Raw genomic sequence first — 22,340 nt, 5'->3', positions numbered from 1 at the left:
CCATTGGCTTTTAACTTTAACCTTCGAAAGCAAAGCAACTAAAGTTGATAGTACTGTCTTTCCATTTCTTTCTCTAACTAGGTTCATACATACGTACGGATGGACATATTCTATTTCGTTAGACTTAACAAAAATATCTGATTGCCGGCGGAAAAACTTCCCCATCTTTTCTGTATTGTCACAAATATCATCATCACCAGATCTACTTACTGACCGCCTCCCCCAGCAGTGCATAACCCACCTCTAATCACAGTCCTGTTCCATTTTCTCATGCCCTGGGAAAGAGAAACTTTTATTATGGAGAAATTGACCACTTCTGCCTTTCCTTTTTGTTATTCTTCCCGCTTGTCACCTCTGTTCTTTACACGCAGTTCTATTATTGTTCAGTGTTCACAGAATCTCTTGGACTAAAACTTGTGGAGTCATCAGTAGAAAACGTTTCTGCGAAGACACTGCAGGCAGTTTTCAAAATAGTTTTTTTTTTTTCCAGTTAAATGATGGAAACTTTTGGTCTTTGTAACGACAGAGTCTTTTCTGGTGCGTGTTTTCCTGACGTGGTGCTAATTGTCCCCACATTACCAACACGACCCCTCCCACCGCTGCTACCGCTCCTCCTACCCCTGCTGCTACTCCAGCACCACTTCTTTGTTTCTGAGGAGCTCCTCCTTGAAAATAATGACGGGGCTTCCGGGAGTGCTGCCCTGGTCAGGGTCTGTGTCTTCTTGCAGGCTCCGCGGGGCAAGGCGTTGAGCAGCCCACCAGGTGAGGCGAGGGAAGCAGGTGGACTGCACACGTGCCAGACATCGGTCCCGCGGGCTGGGCTGGCACTGCCCCCGTGATGAAGTTCTAGAACCTAGGTGAAGTTCGGTGGGCTGAGGTCCGGAGCCGATGACCAAGAAAGAATTCTTGAGACATCTTTGGTGCAAAATGGTGGTTTATGAAAGCACGGGGACAGGACCTGTGGGCAGAAAGAACTGCTGCCCCGGGGATGTGAAGAGTGGTTGGTTATATACACAGGTGTTGGGTAGGTGAGAACAAAGGGGATGATGTTAGTCTCTAAGGAATTTTGGAAGCAAGGTCTCCAGGACCTCGAGAGGCTAGCTGTTGTCTGGGGAAAAGGTTATTCGTTACCAATAATAAAAATCTTCTTGTGAGACCCTTTAGATGTATATCAGTGGGCCATATGCTTGGGATTGATTCTCAACACTATCTTGGAGATCTAGAGATAAAGTTTCACATTTCTCCTATCAAGTGTCCTTGTTAGTGAGATTTGGGTTTAGAAGAAATTTAACTTTATTTAGGGCTTGAGGAACTGAGTTATTTGCCTCTGGAAATTGTGCTATTGTTAAAATAGCTTCTTTGTTGTAAATCTCCAGGACATTGGTAAACCAAGGGAGACTCCTATTTTGCAGGATTGTAATCTCTGCAAGTTAACTATTTGTTTCTCTTTTATGGCGGTCAGGGGTGCCTGAGGAATATCACACATATTACCGAGGGGACCGGGTGGAGAGGGGGTGCAAGGTGCCAGCTTTTGCTTTGTCCTCAGCCAGCCTCCTGCTCCCTCATCACCCGTGCTGCTGTCTTACCGTGTTGGAGATGGCTGGGGGAGGAGAGGTGGTTTTTCTTCATCCCTTAGTCTCTCTGATGCACCCAGTTACCTCCTCCTGATGGACCTGTGGGTGTCAGGCTCTGCCTCTGACCTGTGTGCTGTGACAGACAGGTGGCTCTAGGGCATCTTGACTGTAGCTAAATCCAGAGGCCACCGTGGCATGAGAAGTTGTATTTCCTGAGGTTGTGCCTACTATGATTTAAGACTGGGGACTTGGGGAGCAGACTGCCTGAACTTGAGTATGCTTCTTTCTAGCTGTGTGGTTTTGAGTAAGTCGCTTTCTCTCTCTTTGATTTAGTTTCCTCATCTATAAGATGAGAATAATAATAGTACCTTGCCTCATGGGTTGTTGTGAGTTATAACTATGTATGTATATCTCTGTCTCTATCTACCTACCTACCTCTATAACATGTAACTCAGAACAGTGCTGGCAGTAATAAGCTGTATTTAAGTGTTAGCTATTTCACTTCTAATCTTGAACTTTTACTAACTATTAAATGGCAGGGGTTCTGGGACTGGATCTCAGTATTTCTCTGTTCTCTGGTTTGTGGAAGGTGAAATCCTGGCAACAGACTATTTGTATCTTGGAGATCTAAGGCTGCAAGATGGAGTTTGTATATGGGATAAGTTCTTTGTGCAGGAGAGACCATTGTGGTGATACTCATTCTTTTTAGGGTGACCCTGAACTTTGGAAATCCAAATCAAATGCTTCAAAATGAGGTGTAAGTATTCGGATTAATTTTGTAAGGATATCTTTACTATGTGCATTCCTGAGAAATTAACATGATTCTAACATATTTTATTTATTTAATTTTATTTGACATATTTTATTTTAGGAGCTTATAAGGAAAGGTAGAAATGAGGTGTAGGGCTTTGAACTTGGGAGCAGGGACATAATCACCCATAGAAGATGGGGGAAAAAGGTAAGTATAAATGACATGCTACAATTCAAGGTGAGGAAGGACAGCTAGGAGGGGATTCCTATGACAAGGCATCGTCATTAGGCATTAAGAACTGTAAAAATCAGGACACCTGGGTGGCTCAGTCATTAAGCATCTGCCTTTGGCTCAGGTCAAGATCCCAGGGTCATGGGATCAAGCCCCACACTGGGCTCCCTGCTCTGTGCGGGAAACCTGCTTCTCCCTCTCCCATCCCCCTGCTTGTGTTCCTTCTCTCACTGCATCTTTTTCTGTCAAATAAATAAAAATCTTAAAAAAAAAAGAACTGTAAAAATCTGGGCACACCCACAAACACACACATGAACTGTAAAAATCTGAAGTCAATTTTAAGATTTTTCTTTCCTGCTTTGTAATTCCCTGTATATTGTCTTTAAATCTTCAGTGAAATTGGTTAAACATTATAGCCTACTGTCAGCTATGTTTAGAAAATAGATGATTATTGTTGTGGCTTTGTCCTCACACAAGCTAAAGCTGACCAGAGCTTTGAAACTCAAATTGTAGGTTATTTGAGTATGAAAAGTGAGGGCTGTCCCACATGAATATGATAATCAGCCATATATTGCACAATTTGTTTGGAATCAAAGACCGAACAAAATTCTCTTTGGGTGAAGTAAGGGTGGGTTTTCATTCTGATTTACAAAGTGAAATTTGAGATGGAATTTGGAAGTACACAATCTGATTGGAAAGCAATCTAACATTACAAATCAAGGTCATTAAAATGGTCATATTTCTTTTACCTGATAATTGTGTTGGGTCCATGGTCAAAGGAGTGAGACTGATACAAAGTGAAGGTCAAGCAAAGTTTTATTTCGTGCCAAGCATCGAGAATCAAACTGACTGGTCAGGGACATCTCTTGCAAAGAGGTGACCCCTCTCTTCTTTACAGACTAGCTTTTATAGAGCAAAGGCCATGTTGTTGGGCCTGGCCACACACAGGTGGCCAATGAGACTGTAACACACAGAGAAAGCTGCACAGTCATGCTAGGTTCCACAAGGGTGGCCAATTGAATTACAATTCACCCCATAGTAGCTATTTGAACTAGCCTATCACCTTGGTCAGAATTGGTGCCCAAAAGTCGCCCAAAAGGCGGGGTCCACACTCCTTGGTAGCTAGGAAGACAGTATGCATGCTCTACTGATTGGATGTCTCCACCTGACCCGACTCATCCCTGCATTCTGGGCATTAACTCCACCTGACATGACCTGCCCTTGTATCTGGGCTTTGTTACCTGGGTCTGGTTTCCCAGACTTGCTTTTAAGTAAGTTCTCCTGGAGTGGGGCAGGGTCAATTTAAGTTTTACTGCATAAACAACAAAATGACTGTTCAACCGGGGTGGGGCCGCTCTGGCTGAATAGGCCCTTACAATTCCATTTTTGAGTTCTGACTTAAAGAAAGGCAGGCCTAGGGCAATAGTTAGGCATCCAACTCTCAGTTTTGGCTTGGGTCATGATCTGGGCATCATGGGATTGATCCCCTTGTCAGGTTCTGCACTCAGCACAGAGTCTGCTTGGGATTCTCTCTCCCTCTGCCCCCTCTCCTGCTTCTCACAGGCGCTCTCTCTCAAATAAATACATGAATCTTTTTTTTTAGAGATTATATTTATTTATTTGACAGACAGAGATCACAAGTAGGCAGAGAGGCAGGCAGAGAGAGAGGAATGGAAGCAGGTTCCCTGCTGGGCAGAGAGCCCCATGTGCGGCTCGATCCCAGGACCCTGGGATCACCACCCGAGCTGAAGGCAGAGGCTTTAACCCACTGAGCCACCCAGGCACCCCAATAAATGAATCTTAAAAAAAAAAAAAAAAGAAAGGCCGGTCAGAAAGGAGTGTTTATATAGTAGCATTATTTATGAGGGCAAAATATGGGCAACAATCTTAAGTTATGATGGAGAGAAAATTCTAAAGCTGTATTAGTTTATATTGCTATATGACAAATTACCACAGCACCTGTATATTTCTTTTTAGTTCTTTAGGTCAGAGATATAGGCAGTCTCAGGTGGTTCTGTGCTTAGGTTATCACAAGACCAAAGTCAAGGTATTGGCTGGCTGAGTTCTCATCTGGAGCTCTGCTAATTTGTTATTGCCAGGATTCTGTTCTTTGTACCTGTGGAACTGAGATCCCTGTTTCCTTGCTGTTTGTTCCCTGGGGACCTCTTCAGCTCCCCAAGTTCCCCTGTATTCCTTCTTACATGATCCCATTCACCTTCAAAACAGCGATAGCACTTCAAGTCCTTCTGAGGCTTGGAATCTTCTGGCTTTACCTTCTGTCTTCTTCCTCTGCCACCAAAGTTCATGTGCAGGTAAGGTCTCATCTGATTAGGTTAGACACACCTAGAGGCCTCTCCTTTTTAAGATCAGCTGTGCCTCATAACACAACACGATCATTGGAGTGACATTTCATCATATTCAAGTTTCTGGGCATTAGAGTGTGGAATCTTAGAGCCATTCTTTGAAATTCTACCTGCCACACAGTAAATAAAAGACATTCATAAGACCGTACAAAAACTCTGGGGTGCCTTGGTGGCTTGGTCAGTTGGGCATCTGACTTCAGGTCAGGTTAGGATCCCCGAGTCCTGAGATAGAGCCTTGCATTGGGCTCCCTGCTCAGTGGGGAGTCTGCTTCTCCTTCTCCCTCTGCTACTCTCTTGCTCTCACTCTCAAATAAATAAATAAATAAAACCTTCAAAAGAAAAGATTATATAAAAACTCTGAGTTGTGGAGGAGGAGTCAAGATGGCAGAGAAGTAGCAGGCTGAGACCGTATCAGGTAGCAGGAGATCAGCTAGATAGCTTATCAAACAATTGTGAACACCTACAAATCCAACAGGAGATTGAAGAGAAGAGCAGCAATTCTAGAAACAGAAAATCGATCACTTTCTGAAAGGTAGGACCGGCAGAGAAGTGAATGCAAAGCAATGGGAAGATAGACTGCGGGGGGAGGGGCCGGCTCCCGGTAAGCAGTGGAGCAACGGAGCACTAAATCAGGACTTTTAAAAGTCTGCCCCACTGAGGGACATCGCTCCAAAGGCTAAACCAGGGTGAAGCCCACACAGGGTCAGCATGGCCCCAGGTCCCACAGGGTCACAGAAGGATCAGGGGTGTTTGAGTGTCGCAGAACTCGCAGGTATTAGAGCGGGGAAGCCTGCTACAGAGACAGAGCTGAGGAGTGAGCTCTCAGCTTGGGGCTACCTTGAACCAGTCACAGGCTGGGTGAGCTCGGAGCGCAGCCAGAGGCTGGGGAGATGGGAGTGATTGAGTGCTTTTCTCAGAGGGCGCACTGAGGAGTAGGGCCCCGAGCTCTTGGCTCCTCCGGGCTAGAGATTGGGAGGCCGCCATCTTCATTCCCATCCTCCGGAACTCTACGGAAAGCATTCAGGGAACAAAAACTCCCAAAAGTGAACCCAAGCGGATTACTTAGCCCAGCCCCTGGTAAGGGCAGTACAATTCCGCCTCGGGCAAAAACACTTGACAATCACTACCACAGGCCCCTCCCCCAGAAGATCAAAAAGAAATCCAGCCAAGACCAAGTTCATTTACCAAGGAGAACAGCGGATTTCTAGAGGAGGAGAAAGCAAAGCATGGAATTCATGGCTTTCTCCCCATAATTCTTTAATCTTGCAGTTAATTTAATTTTTTTTAATTTACTTTTTTTTTCTTTTTCTTCTGCTAAATTTTTAAAATTTTTACCCTTTCCTTTTTAAACATTTTTAACTAGTTTATCTTAACAATAATTTCTTTTTTTAAAAGATTTTATTTATTTATTTGACAGAGAGAGATCACAAGTAGATAGAGAGGCAGGCAGAGAGAGAGGGGAAGCAGGCTCCTTGCTGAGCAGAAAGCCCAATGCGGGACTCGATCCCAGGACCCTGAGATCATGACCTGAGCCAAAGGCAGCGGCTTAACCCACTGAGCCACCCAGGTGCCCAACAATAATTTCAAAAGAAAAAAAAATAATAATCTTTTTTGAATTTTCATTATTATAGTCATATTTTATCCTTCATTGTATCTAACTTTATTTTTTGTATACACATAGGGTTTTTTCTTCTAAAAAATTTGGGGTACAACTTCTTCTAATAGATCAAAATATACCCTAAGTCTAGCTCCAGGCTTGTTCTAGTCTCCAACCTGAGCAAATTCTCTCCACTTTCTTTTTCTTTATTCTCCCAACCAACTTACTTTATCAACTCCTTTTTTTTTCATCTTTATAGGCATATTCCATCCCTTCATTGTGTTTACCCTTATATATGTTTTTCATTCTTTAAAATTTTGGGAGGTAGTTTCTTCTAAGAGACCAAAATACTCCCAAAATTAAGTGGGTGACCCTGTTTAGTCACCAGTCTAATATATATATATATATATATATATATATATATATATATATATAGAAAAAATATAAAAAAATATATATATATATATATTTATATTTTTTCTTTGTTTTCTTTTTAAAAATTTTTTTCTGAACTTCTTTTTGTCCCCTTTCTCCCCGCCACAATTTGGGGTCTCTTCTGATTTGGTTAAAGTGCATTTTCCTGGGGTCTTTGCCACCCTTTTAGTATTTTATTTGCTCCTTCGTATATTCTTATCTGGACAAAGTGACAAGGTGGAAAAACTCACCACATAAAAAAGAACAAGAGGCAGTACCAAAGGCTAGGGACCTAATCAATATGGACATTGGTAATATGTCAGATCTAGAGTTCAGAATGATGATTCTCAAGCTTCTAGCTGGGCTCAAAAAAGGCATGGAAGATATTAGAGAAACCCTCTCTGGAGAGATAAAAGCCCTTTCTGGAGAAATAAAAGAACTAAAATCTAACCAAGTTGAAATCCAAAAAACTATTAATGAGGTGGAATAAAAAATGGAGGCTCTTACTGCTAGGATAAATGAGGCAGAAGAAAGAATTAGTGATATAGAAGACCAAATGACAAAGAATAAAGAAGCTGAGCAAAAGAGAGACAAACAGCTACTGTACCACAAGGGGAGAATTCGAGAGATAAGTGACACCATAAGACGAAACAACATTAGAATAATTGGGATTCCAGAAGAAGAAGAAGGAGAAAGGGGAGCAGAAGGTATATTGGAGAGAATTATTGGAGAGAATTTCCCTAATATGGCAAAGGGAACAAGCATCAATATCCAGGAGGTGCAGAGAACTCCCCTCAAAATCAACAAGAATAGGTCCACACCCTGTCACCCAATAGTAAAACTTACAAGCCTTAGCGACAAAGAGAAAATCCTGAAAGCAGCCCAGAAAAAGAAGTCTAACATACAATGGTAAAAATATTAGATTGGCAGCAGACTTATCCACAGAGACCTGGCAGACCAGAAAGAACTAGCATGATATATTCAGAGCATTAAATGAGGAAAACATACAACCAAGAATACTATATCCAGCTAGGCTATCATTGAAAATAGAAGGAGAGATAAAAAGCTTCCAGGACAAACAAAAACTAAAAGAATTTGCAAACACCAAACCAGCTCTACAGGAAATATTGAAAGGGGTCCTCTAAGCAAAGAGAGACCCTAAAAGTAGTAGATAAGAAAGATACAGGGACAATATACAGTAACAGTCACCTTACAGGCAATACAATGGCACTAAATTCATATCTCTCAATAGTTACCCTGATTGTAAATGGGCTAAATGCCCCAGTCAAAAGACACAGGATATCAGAATGGATAAAAAAACAAAACCCATCAATATGCTACCTATAAGAAACTCATCTTAGACTCGAAGACACCTCCAGATTTAAAATGAGGGGGTGGGAACCATGCTAATGGACATCAGAAGAAAGCTGGGGTGGCAATCCTTATCTCAGATCAATTAGATTTTAAGCCAAGGACTATAATAAGAGATGAGAAAGGACACTATATCATACTCAAAGGGTCTGTCCAACAAGAAGATCTAACAATTTTAAATATCTATGCCCCTAACATGGGAGCAGCCAACTATATAAACCAATTAATAACAAAATCAAAGAAACACATTGACAGTAATACAATAATAGTAGGAGACTTTAACACTCCCTCACTGAAATGGACAGATCATCCAAGCAAAAGATAAACAAGGAAGTAAAGACCTTAAATGACACACTGGACCAAATGGACATCACAGATATATTCAGAACATTTCATCCCAAAGCAACAGAATACACATTCTTCTCTAGTGCACATGGAACATTCTCCAGAATAGATCACATCCTGGGTCCTAAATCAGGTCTCAACTGGTATCAAAAGACTGGGATCATTCCCTACATATTTTCAGACCACAATGCTCTGAAGCTAAAACTCAATCACAAGAGGAAATTTGGAAAGAACCCAAATACATGGAGACTAAAGAGCATCCTTCTAAAGAATGAATGGGTCAACCAGGAAATTAAAGAAGAATTGAAAAAATTCATGGAAACAAATGATAATGAAAACACAACTGTTCAAAATCTGTAGGACACAGCAAAGGCAGTCCTGAGAGGAAAATATATAGCGGCACAAGGCTTTCTCAAGAAACAAGAAAGGTCTCAAATATACAACCTAACCCTACACTTAAGGGAGCTGGAGAAAGAACAACAAAGAAAGCCTAAACCCAGCAGGAGAAGAGAAATATAAAGATCAGAGCAGAAATCAATGAAAACCAAAAAACAAAAACAAAAACAAACAAACAAATAAAAAACCCCAAAACAATAGACCAAATCAATGAAACTAGGAGCTGGTTCTTTGAAAGAATTAATAAGATTGATAAACTCCTAGCCAGACATATCAATAAGAAAAGAGAAAGGACCCAAATAAATAAAATCATGAATGAAAGAGGAGAGATCACAACCAACACCAAAGGAATACAAACAGTTATAAGAACATACTATGAGCAACTTTACACCAACAAATTTGACAACCTGGAAGAAATGGTTGCATTCCTAGAGACATATAAACTACCACCACTGAACCAGGAAGAAATAGATAACCTGAACAGACCCATATCCAGTAAGGAGATTGAAGCAGTCATCAAAAATCTCCAAACAAACAAAAGCCCAGGGCCAGATGGCTTCCCAGGGGAATTCTACCAAACATTTAAAGAAGAATTAATTCCTATTCTCCTGAAACTGTTCCAAAAAATAGAAATGGAAGGAAAACTTCCAAACTCATTTTATGAGGCCAGCATCACCTTGATCCCAAAACCAGACAAGGATCCTATAAAAAAAGAGAATTACAGACCAATATCCTTGACGAACACAGATACGAAAATTCTCACCAAAATACTAGCCAATAGGATCCAACAGTACATTAAAAGGATTATTCACCATGACCAAGTGGGATTTATTCCTGGGCTGCAAGGTTGGTTCAACATCTGCAAATCAATCAATGTGATAGAACACATTAATAAAAGAAAGAACAAGAACCATATGATACTCTCAATAGATGCTGAAAAAGCATTTGACAAAGTACAGCATCCCTTCCTGATCAAAACTCTTCAAAGTGTAGGGATAGAGGGCACAAACCTCAATATTATCAAAACCATCTATGAAAAACCTACTGCAAATATCATTCTCAATGGAGAAAAACTGAAAGCTTTTCCACTAAGGTCAGGAACACGGTAGGGATGTCCATTATCACCACTGGTATTCAACATAGTTATAGATGTCCTAGCCTCAGCAATCAGACAACAAAAAGAAATTAAAGGCATCCAAATCGGCAAAGAAAAAGTCAAACTATCACTCTTTGCAGATGATACTTTATGTGGAAACCCAAAAGACTCCACTCCAAAACTGCTAGAACTTGTACAGGAATTCAGTAAAGTGTCAGGATTATATCAACGCACAGAAATCAGTTTTATTTCTCTACACCAACAACAAGACAGAAGAAAGAGAAATTAAGGAGTCAATCCCATTTACAATTGCACCCAAAACCATCAGATACCTAGGAATAAACCTAACCAAAGAGGCAAAGAATCTATATTCAGAAAACTATAAAGTACTCATGAAAGAAATTGAGGAGGACACAAATGGATAAATGTTCCATGCTCCTGGATTGGAAGAACAACTATTGTGAAAATGTTTATGCTACCTAAAGCAATCTACACATTTAATGCAATCCCTATCAAAATCCCATCCATTTTTTTCAAAGAAATGGAACAAAAAAATCCTAAAATTTGGGGCGCCTGGGTGGCTCAGTGGTTTAAGCTGCTGCCTTCGGCTCAGGTCATGATCTCGGGATCCTGGGATCGAGTCCCGCATCGGGCTCTCTGCTTGGCAGGGAGCCTGCTTCCTTCTCACTCTCTCTGCCTACCTCTCTGCCTACTTGTGATTTCTCTCTGTCAAATAAATAAATAAAATCTTAAAAAAAAAAAAAAAATCCTAAAATTTATATGGACCCAGAAAAGACCTCGAATAGCCAAAGGAATATTGAAAAAGAAAACCAAAGTTGGTGCCTTCACAATTCCAGACTTCAAGCTCTATGACAAAGTTGTCATCATCAAGACAGTATGGTACTGGCACAAAAACAGACACATAGATCAATGGAACAGAATAGAAAGCCCAGAAACAGACCCTCAACTCTATGGTCAACTAATCTTTGACAAAGCAGGAAAGAATGTCCAATGGAAAAAAGATAACCTCTTCAATAAATGGTGTTGGGAAAATTGGACAGCCACATGCAGAAAAATGAAATTGGACCATTTCCTTACACCACATATGAAAATAGACTCAAAAGGGATGAAGGACCTCAATGTGAGAAATGAATCCATCAAAATCCTTGAGGAGAACACAGGCAGCAACCTCTTTGACCTCAGCTGCAGCAACTTCTTCCTAGGAACATCGCCAAAGGCAAGGGAAGCAAGGGCAAAAATGAACTATTGGGATTTCATCAAGATCAAAAGCTTTTGCACAGCAAAGGAAACAGTTAACAAACCCAAAAGGCAACTGACAGACTGGGAGAAGATATTTGCAAATGGCATATCAGATAAAAGGCTAGTATCCAAAATCTATAAAGAACTTAACAAACTCAACACCCAAAAAAACAAATAATCCAATCAAGAAATGGGCAGAGGACATGAACAGACATTTCTGCAAAGAAGACATCCAGATGGCCAACAGACACATGAAAAAATTCTCCACATCACTCGGCATCAGGGAAATACAAATCAAAACCACAATGAGATACCACCTCACACCGGTCAGAATGGCTAAAATTAACAAGTCAGGAAATGACAGATGCTGGCGAGGATACGGCGAAAGGGGAACCCTCCTACACTGTTGGTGGGAATGCAAGCTGGTGCAACCACTCTGGAAAACAGCATGGAGGTTCCTCAAAAAGTTAAAAATAGATCTACCCTACCATACCCTATAAATACCCAGCAATTGCACTACTGGGTATTTATCCTAAAGATACAAACGTAGTGATCCAAAGGGCACGTGCACCTGAATGTTTATAGCAGCAATGTCCACAATAGCCAAACTATGGAATGAACCAAGATATCCATCAATAGATGAATGGATAAAGAAGATACACACACACACACACACACACACACACACACACACACACACACAATGGGACACTATGCAGCCATCAAAAGAAATGAAATCTTGCCATTTGCAATGACGTGGATGGAACTAGAGGGTATTATGCTGAGTGAAATAAGTCAATCAGAGAAAGACAATTATCATATGATCTCCCTGATATGCGGAAATTGAGAGGCAACGTGGAGGGTGTGGGGGGTAGGAAAGGAATAAATGAAACAAGATGGGATCAGGAGAGACACAAACCATAAGAGACTCTAAATCTCATGAACAAACTATGGGGGAGGTGGGTAGGGAGAGGGTGGTTGGGTTATGGACACTGGGGAAGGTATGTGCTATGGTGAGTGTTGTGAAGTGTGTAAACCTGATGATTCACAGACCTGCACCCCTGGGGCTAATAATAATACATTATATGTTAATAAAAAAATAAAAAATTAAAAAGAATTGTTAAATGAAGGAGACTAATAACAGGAAATTCATTGAAATGCAAAACTCATAATAGTACCCCTGAGTATTCATTGATGGGAAGTTCAATTCTAGTCATCCAGTGATCACTTCAAAATCCTGTGTCAGGCAGATAAAAATCCCAAAGCTTTCAAGCCTGATAGTCACCCTGTGTAAAATTTTGTGCTCTAGGATTTTCCATCCTGGGATTTGGTAACAGAATATAAGAGTACGTTGAATCAGGAGGAGGTGCAAGATTACGTGGAAAGTATTGATGTTAGTGGAAATTCTCTTAAAAAAAAAAACAAACATAATATGGCATTGGGGAAGGTATGTGCTATGGTGAGTGCTGTGAAGTGTGTAACCTGGTGATTCACAGACCTGTACCCCTGGGGCTAATAATACACTATATGTTAATAAAAAATTATATATTAAAAAAAGCAAGATAAGTGTATGAACGAATGTTATTGATTATACATTGAAGCATACTGCTTTGGCCTTTAAAAGAGAGACAGAGTTTAATAGAGTTAGTGGGTTGATGGATTTGGTTTGATGACATTGAGTTTTCCTATCCTCTTTCTGCCTCACCTTTATAAAGTAATAATGTCTATTGTTGCTTATTGTTGTGTGGTCAAATACAGGTCTAGATGTTGAGGGAGGGAGAGAGAATATAATAAGATTTTCAGGAGAAGTGTATCAACTGGGAATGATGAATGAACAATGGTCTTATATAACTAAACTTTCGTAAATCTAAACCATATTCCCATCTTTAAGATGATTGCAAGGGAGGTAATTGTATTAGTTAGGGTTCTCCAGAGAAACACAACTGATAGGCTATCTTTCTGCCTACCTGCCTGCCTATCTATCATCAGAATAAATTGTATATATAGAAAGAGAGAAAGAAAGAGAGACTGAGAGAGATTTACTTTAAGGAGCTTGCTCATGAGATCTGGGACCTGCCCAGTCTGAAGTCCCCTCACTGCCCTCTTGGAGAGGAAAGGCCCTCCTGCCTTAGCCAAAGCTCACTCACATGTTCCGCTGTTCCCGAGATCCACCCATCCTGTCAGAGTTAGAGAGGATGCATCCATAGCTAGAGGAGGCCAGGAGGACATCACAGGAAATACCCTTTGGACCTTACTCCTCATCATGTCTACTGTCACTATCTGACTCCCGACTAATATGGAGCCCTGGGGTGCTCCAGAGTGCTGACTGCTCTGTGCACAGGCTCACCATCAGCTCCCAGAGAAGCATCTGCGTGACTGCCCCTAGGAGAGCATCCTTTACGCTTGATGAATGAACGGGGCCCAACCAGCCCCATGGCAGATATCTGAGTGGGCCTGGGCCCCCTGCTCATTCCCAGGCATCCATGCTCTGGTTTCAGCTAGGCCACAGGCGTAGATGGAGTCTCAAATCTCCTTTTCCAATGGGAAAAGAGCCCAGCTCAAGACCATAGTGACTGGGAGGGATGAGGCAGAGGCTTCATCATGGGGAGCAGGACGATGATAAATGAGCACGACCATAGCCCTTCTAGCGGACCTTTCCACAGGGCCAGGCACCCAGGTGTACTTTCCCTACAGGACCCCACTGAGTCCCTAGAATAACTCTGCCCCTGTTACAGAGCAAACTGAGGCTCGGGGAAGTGTGGTGACATTCCCAAGACTCCCAGCGAGGAGGTGGCCAGATCCCACCAGGCTGTGGAGGGACAGGGTGCTCACCTTGTAAACAGCTGGTCCAGCACCTCTTGGGTGGTGGCAAAAGCTCTGTATGTGCCCAGAACATGGAGACGGAGCTGAGGTCTCTGTCTAGGAAGGCGGGCACCAGGTGTTCTACTTGCTTCTCCAGCAGGTGCGCCCGATGGGTCCACACCACGCAGGTCTCCTTGCTCCTCACGGCTGAGGCCTTTTACCCTGAGGTGGGATGGGGGAGACATGCAGTGAGCACTGCAGCCACCAGGAGGGTTGGGGGTTGGAGCCCAGAGCAGACCCCAAAGGTCTCAGTGACGTACAGAAAGAGGTGGGACAGGAGGGCCCACAGTAGACAAAAGGAGCAAGGTGCTTGGGTGGTTCAGTCAATTAAAGGTCCTGCTATTGGTTTTGGCTCAGGTCATGCTATGAGTGTATGAGATGGAGCCCTTCGTCAGGCTCTGCACTTAGGGCAGAGTCGGCTTGGAGATTCTGTCTCCGCCTCTGTCTCTCCACCGTCCCTCTGTCTCTGAAATAAATAAATAAATAAATAATAAATAAATAAATCTGTAAGGAAAAAGATTCTTGGCAACAATACAAGGATGTGAGGTGGGGGATGTCTGAACATGCTGGCATCTGAGATTAATTGCTAGCTGAGTATTTATAGCAGCTCCCTGCATTAATGGCATCATCCCTGGGATTTCTGACAACATACCTCAGTCTTGAGAGGAGAACACAGAGCCTGTCTCTGGGGTGGGAGTGCTCAGGTTTTAGGGCATATAGGATGTTCAGTGCAGCACTGTGAGTTGGCAACAGAAGGGAATCACATTGGAGTCCTGCGTCAGAGAGGGGCTCAATGGCTGTGCCTGATCGTCCTTCTGGAATGTTGTGCCCTGAGGCCCCTGCTCCTGACCCTGGAGGGACTCCAGGGATGTGTTCTTCACAACTGAATGGCAGAGCAACAGACATAGTACCAGGAGCCCCAAGTCCCTTTGGAAAAGTGTCTCCCAACTCACCATGATCGGGTGTAAGACTTGGAGAAGGTGGGGAGGGGCGGTCAGGCCTACAGGGACAGAAGGGAGCACTAGTTCAGAAAATGCATAGCATAGTGCAAAAGGACTCTAGACTGAATGGGATGAGACCTGGTTTAAAGTCTCTTTTCTGATATTCCTACAAATATGTGGACAGTGACTGTGCATCTGGCCAAGGCCAGGGCAGGGCCTTGAGGGCAAGTTTGGGGAGGAGATGAGGATCCAGATTCATGGGGAAGCAGGAATCTAGGAGGGAGCCCGGGGGAGTAGCAGGCTGGCTTCTGGGACCTGGGGCCCTTTTTGCCACATCGGGGCCCTGGGTGTTGGGTCTGCCCAGCACCTGCCCTCACTCTGAGCCAGCTTTGGACTCTGTTGGCAGTAGGGGGCACCTTCCTGTCCTTCAAGGAGGTAGGACTGGAGATCCCATTGTTCAGCTCCTGCCCATCTCTTGTGTGGAGCTCTATAAGGACAGTGCCGGACATCCAGACAGGAGGCCTCAGAGCCCTGTCTGGCAGCCTTGGCTGGTCCTCAGACCCAGGGGACTCCCTTCCAGACATACCACATGCCAGGATGTACCCTGCTCCACCATGGAGAGGAAAGTGACCAGTTGAGGGCCTTGGATTCACTCTGGCACAGGTGAGAGGCACCTCAGGAACCCTCTTTCCACCCTGCCCACTATGCCATCGGTGTGAACATGAAGGATGATGTTAAAGGATGATGCCAGGGCATCCACTGACCTGCAGCCTCCTCCAGCTCAGGGTGAGACCTCCCCATATATACCTCTTTCCCAGAAACCGAAGAGGAGGGGATGGGACTGCCCAGGGATGGCTCGGAGAGGTGGCCTGGCCTGGCCTAGGTCACTGGGTATTATGTTTTGGCACTTCCTGGCAAATGCCCCCACTCATCAGAGCTGAGGCTTGATCCATTGTCTGCAGCACGTGAAAAATCCCTCACTGTGCCGTTTCTGAAAGCTAGAACCCCGGGAAGTGGGCCTTTCTTTTCTTTTTTCTTTTTTTAACGAGGCTTGTTTTACTTAGAGAGGAAATTATGCCAGGGACAAAGTCAACACAAAGGAACAAACAACAAAAACTTGCAGGAAAGAGACCCAGGTAAGAGCAGCTCCATAAGCCCAGTAGTTCTTTCAGACATGGTTAACATGGGACCCAGCATGGGTGTCCATCTCACCTGTCTGTCTGTCCGTCCTGCATCCAGCACCTGCTGTATCACAGAAAACCTCCAGATTTCATCAAGTAGCTCCATCTAAACGTTAACAGGACAGACAAAAGGAAATCATTCCATAGGTTGAAAACAAACAGAAACAAAACAACATTGTTTCTTGTCCCCAAATGAAATCACACAAAAAGGTCCTGTGTGGTTCCATCTCCAGAGTAGAAATGGAATGATCTGAAATGTCAAAGACCCCATTATTTTGTAAAGAAAGTACACCTCCAAATATTCTAATTCCACATGTGAATCATGAACTACTGTCTCAGGTACCAGTGCCAGACCCAAGGGTCCTAGGAGGGTGGCAGGTATGGTCCCTGCCGTGTCCCAGTAGCTCAGCTGCGTAGTGACAAGCTGACCTCGGGGTAGTGAGACACTGCCGAATCCAGGCATGGGGTTGCATGGGGTTTTGTTCAGGTGTGACTTCTGTCTTTTAGGGGCTTTAAGGGCACCTGGGTTTTGTGTTTTCAGTGCTGAGATGAAGTCCAACTGTCGGGTCCTCTACCCAGCAAGACAATGTGCTCCCAGTGTCGTTAAGAGGCAGTGTCTCCTTTTGGCACCACAGTGTTGATATTACAGCAAGAAAAGCTGTGGCAGTCGCTGGTTTTGGATATATTTCTCCCTGCCAGCTCCCGGCGGCGTGTCCACACTCACGGTGATGATGATGCTCTTGTCCTCTTCTGTCTGGACCTGCTTCAGTTCCGGCTGCTCTGTCTGGTCACCATTCCAGTGCTTTGTACGCAGGGAGGCCGATGCTGATACATGTGTTGCCCACATGTGCAGAGAACTCGCCACCTTGTTCACCTGGCCGTAGCAGAGATTGGCACCACGTGAGTCCCATTTTGTGACATTTTTATTGGTAGCTGGTGCTGACCTAGAGGTGCCTGCTGCACTATGGTGACCATGTGAACAGGGGTGGTCTGTGGCATCTGAATGATGTGGCTAGCAGAGCCCAGTGTGGCATGGCTAATGGCAGGAATAGGTTCCACTTTCACTTTTACTTCTTTGTGATCTCCATTCTCTTGCGGCTTTGCCTTATGAGGGGCCAGCACGATCACCTGAATGACCAGAGCATGGCCAGTGACAGTGCATATGTTCTCTGGGGCCAGGCTGGCCATGCTGGTGATCTGGTGGAAGACATGCACCCTTTGCACAACAGGCTGCTGGCAGGTCGAGGTGACCACCAGGAATGGTGTCCGTGTGGGTGATGGGCTTGATCGTGGGTGGCAGCTGCCACTGCCCGGCAGTTAAAATGGGCCAACAAGAGAGAGGAGAGGTGAGCCTGGTACACTCTGGGCAAGCCATGCCTCATGATGATGGACAGTTTGAGCTGTGAGGCCCTGGACTCAGGCTTCAGGGGAACCAGTGAAGCATCCTTGACAGGCTCTCGGGGGTCCGGGCACCAAGGAGAGAGCAGACAGCACTGCAGCATGATTGGGAGAGGCCAGGGCACTTCTAGAGGGGAGTGGTCCCAGAGGGGTTCTAAAGCAAGGCACGCACCCAGGCCGTCTTTTCCTAAAAGCCTTCTCTATTAAGTTGCTTTCAGAGGCAGGATCTATCCTCTAGAATGAGCCTTTGTCTGGTTCTTCCTGGGAATGTTGTACTTGGATCAAATAAGGATTCAGAGAGAGATTGTGGTGAATTGGATTCTGCCAGCCCTTTTCTGCTGTCCTGCAGTATGGGTAATTTTTGATGATGTGAGTATAAATTCCATTTACAGTAAGTTTCTTCTCAGGAGCCATCGAAGTTGCTTGTACTGTGAATTGTGCACATGAATAAGGTGGCTTTGACTCATCCTTGGGGCTGTCTGCACCAGAAGCTTCCTTTTCATTTTCCGGCTGCCAGTTGTTGGCCATTCAGTTGATGTCAGTTGGTATCACCTAACCCATTTGTACCCGAAGACCCTGCTCCCCGGGGGGCTGGATGGGCGATTGTTGGCAGCACTGATGGTTCCCGTGGGGGAGGGAAGGGGACTCATGAGGTGGACCATGGTGTCTGGAATCAAGTTGATGATCAGGGACAAGAATGTGGGCCTGCACAGGTTTCACCCGAGACTGGGAGCCTCCTACTTTTGCCTCTTCCCACTGGACAGGGCAGTGTACAGGATCTTGATGCTTGTGCTCGGGAAGCATTGTGGGGCAGCTGCAGCGATAGCGCCCTGCGTCTCTGGAACATGGCGAACACCCGTTCTTGAAGAAGCAGTGCAGGTGGAAATCGCCGCTGGCGTCGGTCCTGGTCTGGGCTGGAACGCTCTGGGCGTGGTACCACGGCTGCCGCGCGTGCGCATGTGCAGGAGGCTGGGGTGGGGTGGGGTGGAAAGATCTCGAGGTGGCCCCGCGAGATGAAGCTCAAGCGGTTTGTGGTCAGGTCAACTGAAGCTTGTGAGGAGTTGTGGCCGGTGATGACATAGTGCGTCTTCCTCAGGTACTCCAACTCCCGGCGCTCGTGGCCCCACCGCCTCTGGGAGGCTGGCCTAGTGCTCTGGAGTGCCCAGTCGCCCCCATGGGCCGCCGAGGGCCCTGCCGCCTCCGCCTACATCGCTGCCATGGTGCTGAGGGCCCCCGCGAGGTTGAGGGCCCGGTGAGGCCGTTGGCCGGTAAGCTACGAACCTGGGATATACTCCTTTTTTTTTCTTTTTTTTAAGATTTTATTTATTTATTTGACAGACGGATCACAAGTAGGCAGAGAGGCAGGCAGAGAGAGAGGAGGAAGCAGGCTCACAAGTAGGCAGAGGCAGGCAGAGAGAGAGGAGGAAGCAGGCTCCCTGCTGAGCAGAGAGCCTGACGCAGGGCTCCATCCCAGGACTCTGGGATCATGGCAGAGCCTTTAACCCACTGAGCCACCCAGGCGCCCCAGATATACTCCTCTTACTGCTAACTTGATCTTTTCACTTGTTATAGGTCTATTCAGATGTTCTGTTTCTACTTGAGTCAATTTTGGTAGGTTGTGTCTTAGAAATGTGTCTGTTTCATATAGGTGACGTACTTTGCTGGCTGTTCATAGCATTACCTTATAATTCTTTTTTTGTGTGTAAGGTTGTAAGTAATGCTCCCATCCCAGAATTTAATCTTTTTAATGTTCTCTGTCTTTCTTCTTGATTAATCTAGCTAAAGGTTTGTCATTTTTACTGATTTTTACAAAGAACCAACTTTTGATTTTGTTGGTTCTTTCCTTTTGTTTTACACTATTTCATTTATGTCTGCTATGTTATTTCCTTCCTTATGCTTGTTTTCTCCCCCTTATGCTTGTTTTAAGTTTAGTTTGCTCTTTTTCTAGTTCCTTTTGGTGGAATGTTAGGTTTTTGATTCGAGATTTTTTTAAAAATACACTATAGGTGTTTACAGATTGAAGCTTTTCTCCAAACACTGCTTTAGTTGTATACCATAAGGTTTATAGTGGGATTTTAGTATGTTTTTGTTTTCATTCATCTCAAATTACTATCTAATTTAAACTTGTGACTTCTTTTCTGACTCACTGCTTAATTTTGGAGTGCCTTATTTAATTTCCACATACTTGTGGAATGTCCCAGATTTCCTTTTTATTGATTTCTTTTTCTTTTTAAAGATTTTATTTATTTGTTTGACAGAGAGGGGTCACAAGTAGGCAGAGAGACAGGCAGAGAGAGGGGGAAGCAGGCTCTCTGCTGAACAGAGAGCCTGATTCCAGGCTCCATCCCAGGACCCTGAGATCATGACCTGAGCCGAAGGCAGAGGCCTCAACCCAGTGAGCCACCCAGGTGCCCCTCTTTTATTGATTTCTAATGTTATCCCATTATGGTAAAAAAAAATTGTATGATTTCAATGCTGTTAAATTTATTAGGTTTTTTTTCTCTTTTGTTAAAATTTCTCTTTATTGATATTCTCTATTTGGTGTGGCATAATTCTTGCACTTTTCTTTAGTTCTTTATACATGGTTTCCCTAATTCTTTGAACATATTTAAAATAGCTCATTTAAAATCTTTATCTGATAAGTCTAACATGTAGCCTCCTCTAGCTTCTTTCTTTCTTTTTTTTTTTGACTCTTCTTTTTCTTGTATGAACCATGTCTCCTTGTTTCTATGTGTGATTTGTAATTTTTTAAAATAAAAACCAGGACTTTTGAAATAATGTAATATGGCAAGACTGGAAATCAGATTTTGTTGCTGTTCTTTGTGCTTGTGAGTTCGTTTGTCCACTTTCCTGAACTAATCTGTAATGTCTATACTTTTTGTCATTTGTGGCAACTGGCATTTCTGTTTGATTAGCTTAATAGCTCGTGACTAGACAGAAATTTCTTAAATGCCTGGAACCAGGAGGCCTCCTGCCCATTGCTGATGGGCTCCGTGTGCATGTTCGGGTGCTCCTTCAACATTTAGGCTTTACAGCTCTTTCTTGGCCTTTCCTTCTTGCTTTCACAGAGCTTTCAGGTCAGCCCTAGGTGAAAAAGTAGGGCCCTTTTAGATCTTTCATGGGACTTCAAATGGCCCTTGGCACGCATGCAGCCTCTCTATGCTTATGTGTGGCCTTGTAGATTCCCAGGAATAGGTTGGAGTTCTCAGGGCCCCCTAGGGACATCTTATTTCTTAGTTTTTCCCTTTAAGTATTTTGGTCAACTTCTCGTGTTTTCCATTATTTTAGTTTTCTCAGACAGTGGCAATATTAAATAATTGGTGCTGAATATTTTCAACAAACGCCCCTGAGGAAAAGGTTGTTTGCAACAAGTGGTCTCTGAGTCAGGTCAAATAACTGTAAATGCTAGCAGTGGAGGCTTGAGGGATGTGCCAGACACATCAGATAATGACAGTTCTCTGAGAATATGTTTTTGGAGAGTTCCAAACCAGTTTCCATTTCTCCAGGGCTTCTAGGCAGTTTTTGTTTATTTTGTTTTGTTTTTACCATGTTCAGAGGTTGTTGGCTTTCAAGGCTATCGCATAGCTGGGGAGAAGGGGATGAGCACAAGACAAGTTAAAAATGCCATAGAGGTGCTCCCTGTTCTTACCCAAACTCAGCCAGTTTTCTTGAATAAATCCTTCTTCAGTTGTTGCAAGCCTTAGGTTAATTTCCAGAGTTCAAAAAAATTCAATTTGATAATTATTTTTTGGTCAGTGTTCTCATTGCTTTTAAGGCATGACTTTTTGGAGGTCTTTACTCTGCTATTTCTACCAACCTCCCTCAGGCTGTTTTGTTTTGTCTCAGTCAACCTGGGTCCTAGGCAGAGTCTTCAGCACTTTCCATGAAAAAATCCAATTACAATGAGTCGTTAGTTTTCAACAGGCTTTATAAAAGGCTGTTGGAAGGATCTGAAGAATTCACAGATAAGGTCACTTTGCATGTATGCTGCCTTTTGCAACCTGAGGACTTCATCCTTATTTCCCTTTCTTTTTTTCCTTCAGTTATCTCTCACTTCATCATTGTGTGCCCCTCCCTGTAATAATAAGCATATTCTTTCCCTCTGAAACTTACTTGATGTTATTTTTTTCCCTTTTATCATTACCCTAAAGAATTGAAGTTCTATTACGAAGAATTCAAATGGACTATCATTTTATCTTGTTAAACATATTTAAGTTCATTTTTGGATGAGATGTATATAGACCATTTCATAGTGTCTGTTCAGTCTATTTCAAGGCATTCTGGTTGGCTACTATCCATGAAATCAATGTCTCCCTCTTCCTTCTTTCTTTTTCCTTCCCTTCCACGTCCGAATTCCTTTTTCTCCATTCATAAATATGAGACTTTTTCCCATGATTTCAAGTATGTAGCATCTATCATGGCTATAGTTTGTTGTATGTTTACTGTCCTGCAAGGATGGAACTTTGCCAGGGCCTGGGACATTTGCTGCTTCCATGTCCTTTTCTCCTCAATATCATCAAACTGCACCATCTCTTCATCTTCACTGCAAAGGTAGTACAT

General features: G+C 43.6%; 1 pseudogene; it reads right to left on the bottom strand.

Annotated features, from left to right (window-relative positions):
- Positions 1–626: 626 nt before the first annotated feature.
- On the bottom strand, positions 627–22,340 carry LOC123943533 (annotated as a pseudogene).

This window comes from Meles meles, chromosome 6, assembly GCF_922984935.1.
Source record: "Meles meles chromosome 6, mMelMel3.1 paternal haplotype, whole genome shotgun sequence".
In the NCBI taxonomy this organism is placed as follows: Eukaryota; Metazoa; Chordata; class Mammalia; order Carnivora; family Mustelidae; genus Meles; species Meles meles.
This window is presented reverse-complemented; position numbering and strand designations above follow the sequence as displayed.